We start from the raw sequence: 13,085 nt of genomic DNA on the forward strand, positions 1-13,085 counted from the left end.
CTGAAGGTAGTGGAGAAGGCCACGCACATGCATGACTCACTGGCTCGCGCCAGGTGCATCTGTGACTGAAAGGCGTCTACATGATCATTCGGGTCGAATGACCCGTCATACTTGTCAAGAGGGGGAAGCTTGAAATCCTTGGGCATTGGGACTGCGAAGAGTTCGGAGGACAGGGGGGACGGAACCGAGAGGAGGGGAGCCTTGGTTTCGGCTAAGCCTACCTCTTCTTTGCCCATGAGCTCGGGCAAATCGTGGGTGACAGATCGGCGAGCTCGGTGGCGGCGTCTCTGCTTCTTGGTTGGCTCGGCGTTAGTGCTGTTCACCTCCGCGCTGTCCAGAATGGTTTGCGCTGGGAGCTGCCCGGTTTGCTGGTGATGGCTGCGGACAGAAGGGGCCTGCTTAGAGTCTGCTGCTAGGATCTTGAACCGATTTTCGAGGATTGGGGTTCCAAACTTCGACTATCGAGGCGATGTTGACCTGCCTAGCCGGGGTCCCCCTGACCTGTCCACCCGCGGCGAGATTGGGGTAGCCGGTCTCTCCCGTCTGCCAAGGGGGGAGGTCTGGTTTTTTGGGGGATTTTGGGGGACTTCTCCTCGGCCGGAGTGCTCGCTCTAGCGGCGAGATCTGGCTTGCTGCGGGGCCAGGTGCTGAGGCTGGAGTTGAGGCTGTTGAAGCTGAGGTTGGGGCAGCTGGGGGAACTGCTGCTGGTACTGGTACTGGGAGACCTGGTGCAGCACGTGCTGCTGATAGAGCTGAAGTTGCTAGAACTGTTGCATTTGAGCCTGCATGGCCCTCATGCACTGCATCAGGTCCTCCAGCTGGTTCAGGCTGGCCGCTGGGGGCACAACCAAGGGTTCAGTGAACGTTGTTCTGACTGTAGCGGGGAGTGGGGCGATGACAGGTGCCATTGTGAGAGGCACGTTCAATCTGGGAATTCCGTCCGCTGAGAGGGGGACGGTGAATTGCCCGATACAGACAGTAGGAGACAGGGGTTGCTCCCTGGAGTTACCCATTTCTATGCTTTGTCCAACGTTGCTAGGGGAAGCCATGAGTGTTGAGTTGTGTTTAAGGAAGAAGAAGTAACTGAGAATTTAAAGGGGAAGGCCTTTTGAAGTGTTTCCCACAGACGGAGCCAAATGATGTGGCGCGATCTGGGCACTCCTAGCTGGCGACTGACTGGCTCCTCGCTAGCAACGACTGGCACCTGGGAAGATGAAAGGAAGGATTCTCGGGGATTAGCCCGATGGGAATACTCCGATGCTTAAGTTAGTACTGTGTATGGGGAGTAAAGAGAGAAACGGAAGCTAAGAGTGGAGGTCGCGTTTTATCACTATATTCCTGAGGTTAGAGGTCTCAAGAGAGTCCTTCTCTTCTGCCCTAGGGGGCTCTTATAGGAGTGCTCTTGTGAGATCGGGCATAACCGCCACTGGGTCCCTGCCACAGCCGTTACTTGCCAAGGCTGCGCAGGTGGCCGTTGGGATGTACTCCTTACTCGGGCGAGTGACACATCCCCAAAGTGACAGGCACGCCTCCGCCTACTGAGAGACGTGGGCGCAGACTATGGAAAGGACAGGGACTGCGCCGTTAGTTAGGGACGTGGCCCAGTCTGACAGGTATGGCTTATTCACTAGAAGCTTCCTGAGGGAAGCTTGTGCGGCCCGTTCGCAAGCTGCTCTGTAACAAACTTTGAATACTTCAGAAGTACCCTTAGTAGAATTGGTCCTCGGATGATTTGCCTTGTTCGGGAGCTCGAACGAGCTAACTTTCTTAGATTGTAAGTTAAAGTTTGCCTCGGAATATCCCTTGAGGTAGCTCGGGGAACTCGGAGATCGCATTGTGGTGAGCCCCTCCTTTACCTCGCTACCACGTAGCGGGCTGCTTTATGGGCCTATCACTTAACCGTATCGGAACACGATGCTGAGCTATCGCTTACGCTGAGTCGGCGTCCACGTGTCACCATTTCATAGGTTGGGTCAAATCATCCTTCATCAATAATAAAAAAAGTCTTCAAAAACCCAAACGAATAACATGTTAAGCTATGAGTGCTAAACTACAAGCAACGATCATTCCTAGCATCTTTAAACAATCCACCCAATATATTCTGTTAGAACAGAGCACTAACAAAAGCCAACATGGCCATCCAAAATTGGAACCAACATAACCATTTCATGTCGGCCGAAACCATCATTCCGTAACCGATAAAACAGAAGCATAGGAAGGAATAATTCACTTTATTTAAAAAGTCGAACCAAAGGTAATCGATAGATTCCCAGAATGAAGCCATCAAAGAAAACAGTAGTTGAAATCAATCCAAACAATGCAAGACTATCCAAACCATCATAATCTATCAATTGAAAAACTAAACTAGAGTCAATCCATACGTAACAAGATGCAGACAATTTTAGATTATTCCCTTACTAACCAACCAACCAACCAACCCTTATGCAAATGATTCAAACTCAACATAGATAAAATAATCCGGTAGATATCGAATATAGCTAAACTTAATCAAACCCATTCTTCCTAATCCTGGGCCAAACCTAGGTAGGAGGAAATACAGATTTTCCAAAACTAACCAAGCCGTGGCAAACCATTCAAACATCAATCAAATGAATACCCACTAACAAAGCATATTAGCTAAACAAAATCCCCTTACTAACAGAAAAGAACCCGGCATACCTAAATAAAATAGGAAATCAGGCCAACTCCTCAACAAAAAAAAAAAAAAAATAGACCAACTCGTAGGAAAATAAAACATATAAACGTTCATCGATCCAAACAGTCCCGTCAACACAATCTAAAATAAACAAAAGAATAAACTTGACTTAATCAATTTAACCCACAAGAATAGAGCTTATTAAAATTCTAATCACACTATTGTTAATTAAACAAACCCACTATAACTTATACCACGGGCCGGATATTCTCCCAAATCTAAGTTTAACAAAACCAACATATTTAGAGAATTTGGGAAATCAACTCAACTCCATCAAAAAGTGAAATCTTTCCTACTCAAATCAAAACAAAGCAAATAAAAAACGACCAATCCAAACAATCCCTTTTAAACAACATACAGAATAATTGAGACATGACTTGATATAAATCACATCAACCAACAAATACTGAGCATATTACCCCTTAAAATCACCACTTTCACTTAGACGAACCTTTTAAATCACTCTAAATAAGCTAAATGCACTCACTCAGACTTGTAAGTGACAAATAGAACCTATAGGAACCGATTCCAACTAATCCATTTCTGGCGATGTAAACGTACATGTGCCAAACCAACTAACCTAAACTTTTAATGATAAAAAAAGAAGTTTCCGTATTTCATATCGAAATATTTCAAAGTACTTGCAAATTCATAATGAGAAAAGTCATCAAAAATCCTAACGAAAAACACATTAAACTATTAGTGCCAAACTACAAACAGCGATCACTCTCAGCATTTTAAAACAATCCATCCAATATAGTCTGTGACAACAGAGCACTAACAAAAGCCAACATGGCCAACCCAAATTGGAATCAACACAACCATTTCATGTCGGCCCAAACCATCATTCCCTAACCAATAAAACAGAAGTATAGGAAGAAATTATCCACTTTATTTAAAAATCCAACCAGAACTACAGACTAGCTTCCCATAACGATGCCACCAAAGAAGACCTTAGCTGAAATCAATCCAAACAATCCAAATCGTCCTAATCTATCAATTCAAAAACTAAACAAGAGTGAATCCCCACGAAACAAGATGAGGACAATTTGAGATTATTCCATTTCTAACCAACCAACCCTGATGCAAATGAATTAAACTCAACATAGAGAAAATGATCTGGTAGAGATCGAATATAGCTGAGATTAATCAAACCCATTCTTCCAAATCCTGAGAAACTGAGTCTAACAAAACCTAGGTAGAATCAACAACCGATTCAAGCTAATACACTCTGGCGATGCAAACGTGCATGTGCCAAACCAACTAACCTAAAATTTTAGGGATCAAAAAAGATGTTTTTGTATTTCATAGAGAAATATTTCAAAGCACTAACAATTTGATAATCCGAAAACTCTTCAAAAACCCAAACGAATAACATGTTAAGCTATTATTAGTGCCAAACTACAAACAACGATCACTCCCAGCATCTTTAAACAATCCACCCAATATATTCTGTTAGAACGGAGCAGTAACAAAAGCCAACATGGCCATCCAAAATTGGAACAAAAACAAACTTTTCATGTTGGCTGAAACTATCATTCCGTAACCGATAAAACAGAAGCAAAGGAAGGAATAATTCACATAATTCACTTTATTTAAAAAGTCCCACAAAATCTAATCGGTAGATTCCCAAAATGATGCTATTAAAAAAAAACGTAGCTGAAATCAATCCAAACAATCCAAGACTATCAAACCATCCTAATCTATCAATTGAAAAACTAAACTAGAGTCATCCCACACGTAACAAGATGCGGACAATTTTAGATTATTCCCTTACTAACCAACAAACCCTGATGCAAATGAATCAAACTCAACATAGAGAAAATCATCTGGTAGATATCGAATATAGGTAAACTTAATCAAACCCATTCTTCCTAATCCTAGGCCAAACCTAGGTAGGAGCAAATACAGATTTTCCAAAACTAACCAAACTGTGGCAAACCATTCAAACATCAATCAAATCAATACCCATTAACAAAGCATATTAGCAAAACAAAATCACCTCACTAAGAGAAACGAACCCGACATACGTAAATAAAATAAGAAATCAAGTCAACTCGTTTAGAAAATATAACTAGACCCACTCGTAGGAAAATAAAACAAATAAACATTGATCAATCTAAACAGTCTCGTCTAAACAATGTAAAACAAAATAAAGAAGAAACTTGACTTAATCAATTTATCCCACAAGAATAGAGCCTATTACAACTCTAATCACACTATTCTTAATTAAACAAACCAACTATAACTTATACCACAGGACGGATAATCTCCCAATTCTAAGTTAAACAAAACAAACGTATTTAGAGAAGTTCGGAAATCAACTCAACTCCATGAAAAAGAGAAACCTTTCCTACTCAAATCAAAACAAAGCAAATAAACAATGACTAATCCAAACAAACCTATTTAAACAACCTAAAAAATCATAGAGACCAAACTGGGCATAAATCACATCACCCCCCTAAAGTAGAAAATCAAGTCAACTCTAAAAAATATAACTAGACCCACTCGTAGGAAAATAAAACAAATAAACATTGATCAATCCAAACAGTCCCGTCTAAACAATCTATAACAAAACAAAGAAGAAACTTGACTTAATCAATTTATCCCACAAGAATAGAGCCTATTACAACTCTAATCACACTATTCTTAATTAAGCAAATCCACTATAACTTATACCACATGACGGATAATCTCTCAATTCTAAGTGAAACAAAACAAACATATTTTGAGAAGTTCGGAAATCAACTCAACTCAATGAAAAAGAGAAACCTTTCCTGCTCAAATCAAAACAAAGCAAATAAACAATGACTAATCCAAACAAACCTATTTAAACAACGTAAAAAATCAGAGAGACCAAACTGGACATAAATCACATCACCCCGCTAAAGTCTCCATTTACATTTAGACGAACCATTTAAATCTCTCAAAATATGTTAAATCCACTCACTCAGACTTATAGGTGCCAAACAGAACCAATAGGAACCGATTCAAGCTAATACAATCTGGCGATGCAAACGTGCATGTGCCAAACCAACTAACCTAAAATTTTAAGGATCAAAAAAGATGTTTTTGTATTTCATAGAGAAATATTTCAAAGCACTAACAATTCGATAATCAAAAAAGTCATCAAAAACCCAAACGAATAACACGTTAAGCTATTAGTGCCAAACTACAAACAACGATCACTCCGAACATCTTTAAACAATACACCCAATATATTCTGTTAGAACAGAGCACTAACAAAAGCCAACATGGCCATCCAAAATTGGAACCAAAACAACCATTTCATGTTGGCCAAAACTATCATTCCGTAACCGATAAAACAGAAGCATAGGAAGGAATAATTCACCTTATTTAAAAATTCAAACCAAAGATAATTGAAAGATTCCCAGAATGATGCCATCAAAAGAAAGCAGTAGCTGAAATCAATCCAATCAATCCAAGACTATCCAAACTGTAACAAGATGCAGACTATTTTAGATTATTCGCTTACTAACCAACCAACCCTTATGCAAATGAATCAAACTCAACATAGAGAAAATCATCTGGTAGATATCAAATATAGCTAAACTTAATCAAACCCATTCTTCCTAATCCTGGGCCAATCCTAGGTAGGAGCAAATACAGATTTTCCAAAACTAACCAAGCCGTGGCAAACCATTCAAACATCAATCAAATGAATACCCACTAACAAAGCATATTAGCTAAACAAAATCCCCTTACTAACAGAAAACAACCTGGCATACCTAAATAAAATAGGAAATCAGGTCAACTCCTCAACTAAAAAAAATAGACCAACTCGTAGGAAAATAAAACATATAAACGTTCATTGATCCAAACCGTCCCGTCAACACAATCTAAAATAAGCAAAAGAAGAAACTTGACTTAATCAATTTAACCCACAAGAATAGAGCTTATTAAAATTCTAATCACACTATTGTTAATTAAATAAACCCACTATAACTTATACCATGGGCCGGATATTCTCCCAAATCTAAGTTTAACAAAACCAACATATTTAGAGAATTTGGGAAATCAACTCAACTCCATCAAAAAGTGAAATCTTTCCTACTCAAATCAAAACAAAGCAAATAAAAAATGACCAATCCAAACAATCCCATTTAAACAACATAAAAAATAATTGAGACATGACTTGATATAAATCACATCAACCAACTAATACCGAGCATATTACCCCTTAAAATCACCACTTTCACTTAGATGAACCTTTTAAATCACTCTAAATAAGCTAAATCCACTCACTCAGACTTGTAAGTGCCAAATAGAACCTATAGGAACCGATTCCAAGTAATCCATTTCTGGCGATGTAAACGTACATGTGCCAAACCAACTAACCTAAACTTTTAATGATAAAAAAAGAAGTTTCCGTATTTCATATCGAAATATTTCAAAGCACTGGCAAATTCATAATGAGAAAAGTCATCAAAAATCCTAACGAAAAACACATTAAACTATTAGTGCCAAACTACAAACAGCGATCACTCAAGCTGTGGCAAAACTAATCAAACATCAATCAAATCAATACCCACAAACAAAGCATATTAGCGAAACAAACTCCCCTCACTAATAGAAACGAACCCGGCATACTTAAGTAAAGTAGAAAATCAATTCAACTCCTGTAGAAAATATAACTAGACCCAAAGAAAATAAAACAAATAAACATTGATCAATCCAAACAGTCCCGTCTAAACAATCTAAAACAAAACAAAGAAGAAACTTGACTTAATCAATTTATCCCACAAGAATAGAGCCTATTACAACTCTAATCACACTATTCTTAATTAAACAAACCCACTATAACTTATACCACAAGACAAATAATATCCCAATTCTTTGTTAAACAAAACAAACATATTTAGTGAAGTTGGGAAATCAGCTCAACTCCATGAAAAAGTGAAACATCTTCTAATCAAATCAAAACAAAGCAAATAAACAACGACCAATCCAAACAAACCCATTTAAACAACGTGGAAAATCATAGAGACCAAACTGGACATAAATCACATCACCCCCCTAAAGTCTCCATTTACATTTAGACGAACCACTTAAATCTCTCAAAATATGCTAAATCCACTCACTCAGATTTTTATAAGTGCCAAACAGAACCAATAGGAACCGATTCAAGATAATCCACTTTGGCGATGCAAAGTGCATGTGCCAAACCAACTAACCTAAAATTTTAAGGATCAAAAAAGATGTTTTTGTATTTCATAGAAAAATATTTCAAAGCAGTTACAAATTTATAATCAGAAAAGTCTTCAAAAACCCAAGCAAATAACATGTTAAGCTATTAGTGCCAAACTACAAACAACGATCACTCCCAGCATCTTTAAACAATCCATCCAATATATTCTGTTAGAACAGAGCACTAACAAAAGCCAACATGGCCATCCAAAATTGGAACCAACACAACCATTTCATGTCGACTGAAACTATCATTCCGTAATCGATAACACAGAAGCATAGGAAGGAATAATTCACTATATTTAAAAAGTCCAACCAAAGCTAATCGATAAATTCCCAAAATGATGCCATCAAAGAAAACCATAGCTGAAATCAATCCAAACAATCCAAGACTATCCAAACCGTCCTAATCTATCAATTGAAAAACTAAACTAGAGTCAGCCCACACGTAACAAAATGCAGACAATTTTAGATTATTCCCTTACTAACCAACAAACCCTGATGCAAATGAATCAAACTCAACATAGAGAAATTCATCTGGTAGATATCAAATATAGCTAAATTTAATCAAACCCATTCTTCCTAATCCTGGGCCAAACCTAGGTAGGAGCAAATACAGATTTTCCAAAAATAACCAAGCCGTGGCAAACCATTCAAACATCAATCAAATCAATACCCACTAACAAAGCATATTGGCAAAACAAAATCCCCTTACTAACAGAAAAGAACCCGGCGTACCTAAATAAAGTAGGAAATCAGGTCAACTCCTCAACAAAATAAAATAGACCAACTCGTAGGAAAATTAAACAAATAAACGTTCATCGATCCAAACCGTCCCGTCAACACAATCTAAAATAAACAAAAGAAGAACTTGACTTAATCAATTTAACCCACAAGAATAGACCTTATTAAAATTCTAATCACAGTATTGTTAATTAAACAAACCCACTATAACTTATACCACGGACCGAATATTCTCCCAAATCTAAATTAAACAAAACCAACATATTTAGAGAATTTGGGAAATCAACTCAACTCCATCAAAAAGTGAAATCTATCCTAGTCAAATCAAAACAAAGCAAATAAAAAACAATCAATCCAAACAATCCCATTTAAACAACATATAGAATAATTGAGACATGACTTGATATAAATCACATCAACCAACAAATACCGAGCATATTACCCTACTAAAATCACCACTTTCACTTAGACGAACCTTTTAAATCTCTCTAAATAAGCTAAATCCACTCACTCAGACTTGTAAGTGCCAAACAGAACCTATAGGAACTGATTCCAACTAATCCATTTCCGGCAATGTAAACGTGCATGTGCCAAACCAACTAACCTAATGTTTTAATGATCAAAAAAGAAGTTTTCGTATTTCATATCGAAATCTTTGAAAGCACTGGCAATTTCATAATGAGAAAAGTCATCAAAAATCCTAACGAAAAACACATTAAACTATTAGTGCCAAACTACAAACAGCGATCACTCTCAGCATTTTAAAACAATCCACCCAATATAGTCTGTTACAACAGAGCACTAACAAAAGCTAACATGGCCAACCCAAATTGGAATCAACACAACCATTTCATGTCGGCCCAAACCATCATTCTCTAACCGAAAAAGCAGAAGCATAGGAAGAAATTATCCACTTTATTTAAAAATCCAACCAGAGCTACATATTAGCTTCCCATAACGATGTCACCAAAGAAGACCTTAGCTGAAATCAATCCAAACAATCCAAAACTATCCAAATCGTCCTAATCTATCAATTCAAAAACTAAACAAGAGTGAATCCCCACGAAACAAGATGAGGACAATTTGAGATTATTCCCTTTCTAACCAACCAACCCCGATGCAAATGAATCAAACTCAACATAGAGAAAATCATCTGGTAGAGATCGAATATAGCCGAGATTAATCAAACCCATTCTTCCAAATCCTGAGAAATTGAGTCTAACAAAACCTAGGTAGAAGCAACAACAGATTATCCAAAACTAACCAAGCTGTGGCAAACCAATCAAACATCAATCAAATCAATACCCACTAACAAAGATTATTAGCGAAACAAACTCCCCTTACTAACAGAAACGAACCCGGCATATGTAAATAAAGTAGGAAATCAAGTCAACTCCTCTAGAAAATATAACTAGACCCACTCGTAAGAAAATAAAACAAATAAACATTGATCAATCCAAACAGTCCCGTCTAAACAATCTAAAATAAAACAAAGAAATACTTGACTTAATCAATTTATCCCACAAGAATAGAGCCTATTACAACTCTAATCACACTATTCTTAATTAAACAAACCCACTATAACTTATATACCACAGGACGCATAATCTCCCAATTATAAGTTAAACAAAACAAACATATTTAGTGAAGTTGGGAAATCAACTCAACTCCTTGAAAAAGTGAAACATTTTCTACACAAACCAAAACAAAGCAAATAAACAATGACCAATCCAAACAAATCCATTTAAACAACATAGAAAATCATAGAGACCAAACAGGACATAAATCACATCATCCCTCTAAAGTCTCCATTTACATTTAGACGAACCACTTAAATCTCTCAAAATATGCTAAATCCACTCACTCAGACTTATAAGTGCCAAACAGAACCAGTAAAACCGATTCAAGCTAATCCACTCTGGGGAGTTCAGGATGCTTGTTGGTTATCTTGTCCTTTGTGGGTAATTCCTTACAACCTATTTTTGTGTCTTCATTTTGTTTTAATGAATTTTTCTTTACCATAAAAAATGCTTATTCTGTCCAAGATTCCAAGGAACTTATCCCATAGTTTTGGAGATGTATTAGATCAGATGCCTGTGAGCAGAAAATCTGAATGTCATGTAATTACGTCTCTTTCACACTTTTCTCTACTACTCTCCCTCATTGAAAGATTGAGTCACTAGGGTCAGAGATATGATGGAGGGAAAGGTTTTAGCTTCAATTGAAATGAGATTTTCTCCATTTTGTAGCATGGAAAGATCCATGATGAACTTTAGAAGAAAGTAAAGGAGAATAAAGGGAGATGGAAGGGCAAAAGAGAGAAGAAAAGATTGGGAGTAAAGGGCCAAGGGAAAGAACAACAAGATTGGTGATGGTCGTTCAAATGGCCTGGGAGAGCAGGGAACATAGAGCCAAGAAGACTAACTGGATGTGAATTCACGCTCGCATCCAACTTTCTTTCCCTGATGTTGTTTGCCTTAGCCAAACTATGTGGTGAACATGTTTAGAACAATCAAGTGTTGAACAAGTCGAGATCAATGAAACATAGGGAACCCTCATGGACCAACTCCTGTAATGTTCAGGATCAGTGTCTCATCCACAGACTCCACCAGGTTGGTTTTTACCCAATAGAGAACTAATAGAGGACAAATATTCATATCTAAGTATTTATCTTTTTTGTTGACTTCATCCTATGTGTCACATCATAGGTGTTAAGATTAATCAGATTTTATAACAGACATTGTCTAACACATGGTAACAGCATATGTTTGCCTTTCCAAAGCCTGTTATCTTAGATACAAAAATGACAACTCCCATTATCTACATGCTTTTATGATTGTTTTGATTGATATTTGAGAAAAATGATTGTGGATTTCGATTGAGTAATGAGTATCTCAGAGCAAAGGCAGCCATATTTTGAATTTTATTAAGTACTGGAAGGAGCAAGTTGTTTGTTTTGTTGGGCATCTACCCATGTGTCTACACAGCTAATGCAAATGCATAAAGATAATTATCATATTTACCAAGTTCTCTAATTCAATTACCACATTTTCTGTTAAACTGCAAATATCGTGTGTGGAGTAAAAGTGTAGCTCCATTCATTTGCTTTAATAATGAAATCTCCATTGCTGAACTACTTGACTCTTTGGCAGGAGATATCCATGGTCAGTATTCTGATCTTCTTCGGCTTTTTGAATATGGTGGACTCCCACCTGCAGCAAATTATCTCTTCCTTGGGGATTATGTGGACTGTGATAAGCAGAGCATAGAGACCATTTGCCTTCTCCTTGCATACAAAATTAAATACCCGAAGAACTTTTTCCTTCTTCGGGGCAACCATGAGTGTGCTTCCATCAACCGAATATATGGGTTTTATGACGAGTGCAAGAGAAGGTTTAATGTCCGCCTTTGGAAGACATTTACACATTGCTTCAGCTGCCTGCCAGTGGCTGCTCTTATTGATGACAAGATCCTTTGCATGCATGGAGGATTGTCCCCTGACTTGAAGAACTTGGATCAGATACGGAATATTGCTCACCCTGTTGATGTGCCCGATCAGGGACTTCTCTGTGATTTGCTATGGGCTGATCCTGATAAAGATATACAAGGATGGGGAGAAAATGACAGAGGTGTATCTTATACATTTGGAGCTGACAAGGTCACTGAATTCCTTCAAAAACATGATCTAGATCTCATTTACCGTGCTCATCAGGTAGATGCGATTCAAATGCCATAGCCTGGCTCTTTTGGCTTGCTTAATCAAATTTTGTTACTTCATTAACATATGCATCTATCGGCTTATGTCTAGGCCTATAGATTTCAGTTATGCATCTAACATCAAATCATGGTCTAGATTAGTGCATGTTTCATGAAATCATAGGGTCCCATCAGAATGGCATAATTCATAATCCTCACTAAAAGTTATGGCAGACAAGTAGGGGTGCTAGAACTTCCATATCTAGTAGTGGACTTTCCAGTGTGACAGAAGGTAATTTGGGTGACTAATGATGATAAATAGATATGAATAAACAAAGATACAGCTTGCTGTCCACCAAAGTTTGAGTAGGAACTAGAAATCCATCAACTTATTATTTTTAAATTCCATCGCCTAGGTGAGGGCTAGGTTTCTTTGGATTTATGTATTCTGCACTTTTGTGCTTGTGTTTTTTGCAGTGTTGCTTCAAATAGGCAAAACAATTTATTAGAGTTACAACTTATAACTTAGGAGTTGGAACTTAAAAGAACTGATGGTGGTGGAGCCCCTATTTGAGATCAACAAAACATAGGGAACAAATACTAAAATAAAAGAAAATGAATGTGAAAAGTAGGTGGCAGAGCCCCTGTTCTAGACTCAGAAAAACTGGTGAAAAAATATTAAAATAATAGAAGAAATATGAAGAAGAAAAGAAGGGGTGAA

This window comes from Nelumbo nucifera, chromosome 5 (assembly GCF_055504915.1).
Source record: "Nelumbo nucifera cultivar China Antique chromosome 5, China Antique-T2T, whole genome shotgun sequence".
Lineage (NCBI taxonomy): Eukaryota > Viridiplantae > Streptophyta > Magnoliopsida > Proteales > Nelumbonaceae > Nelumbo > Nelumbo nucifera.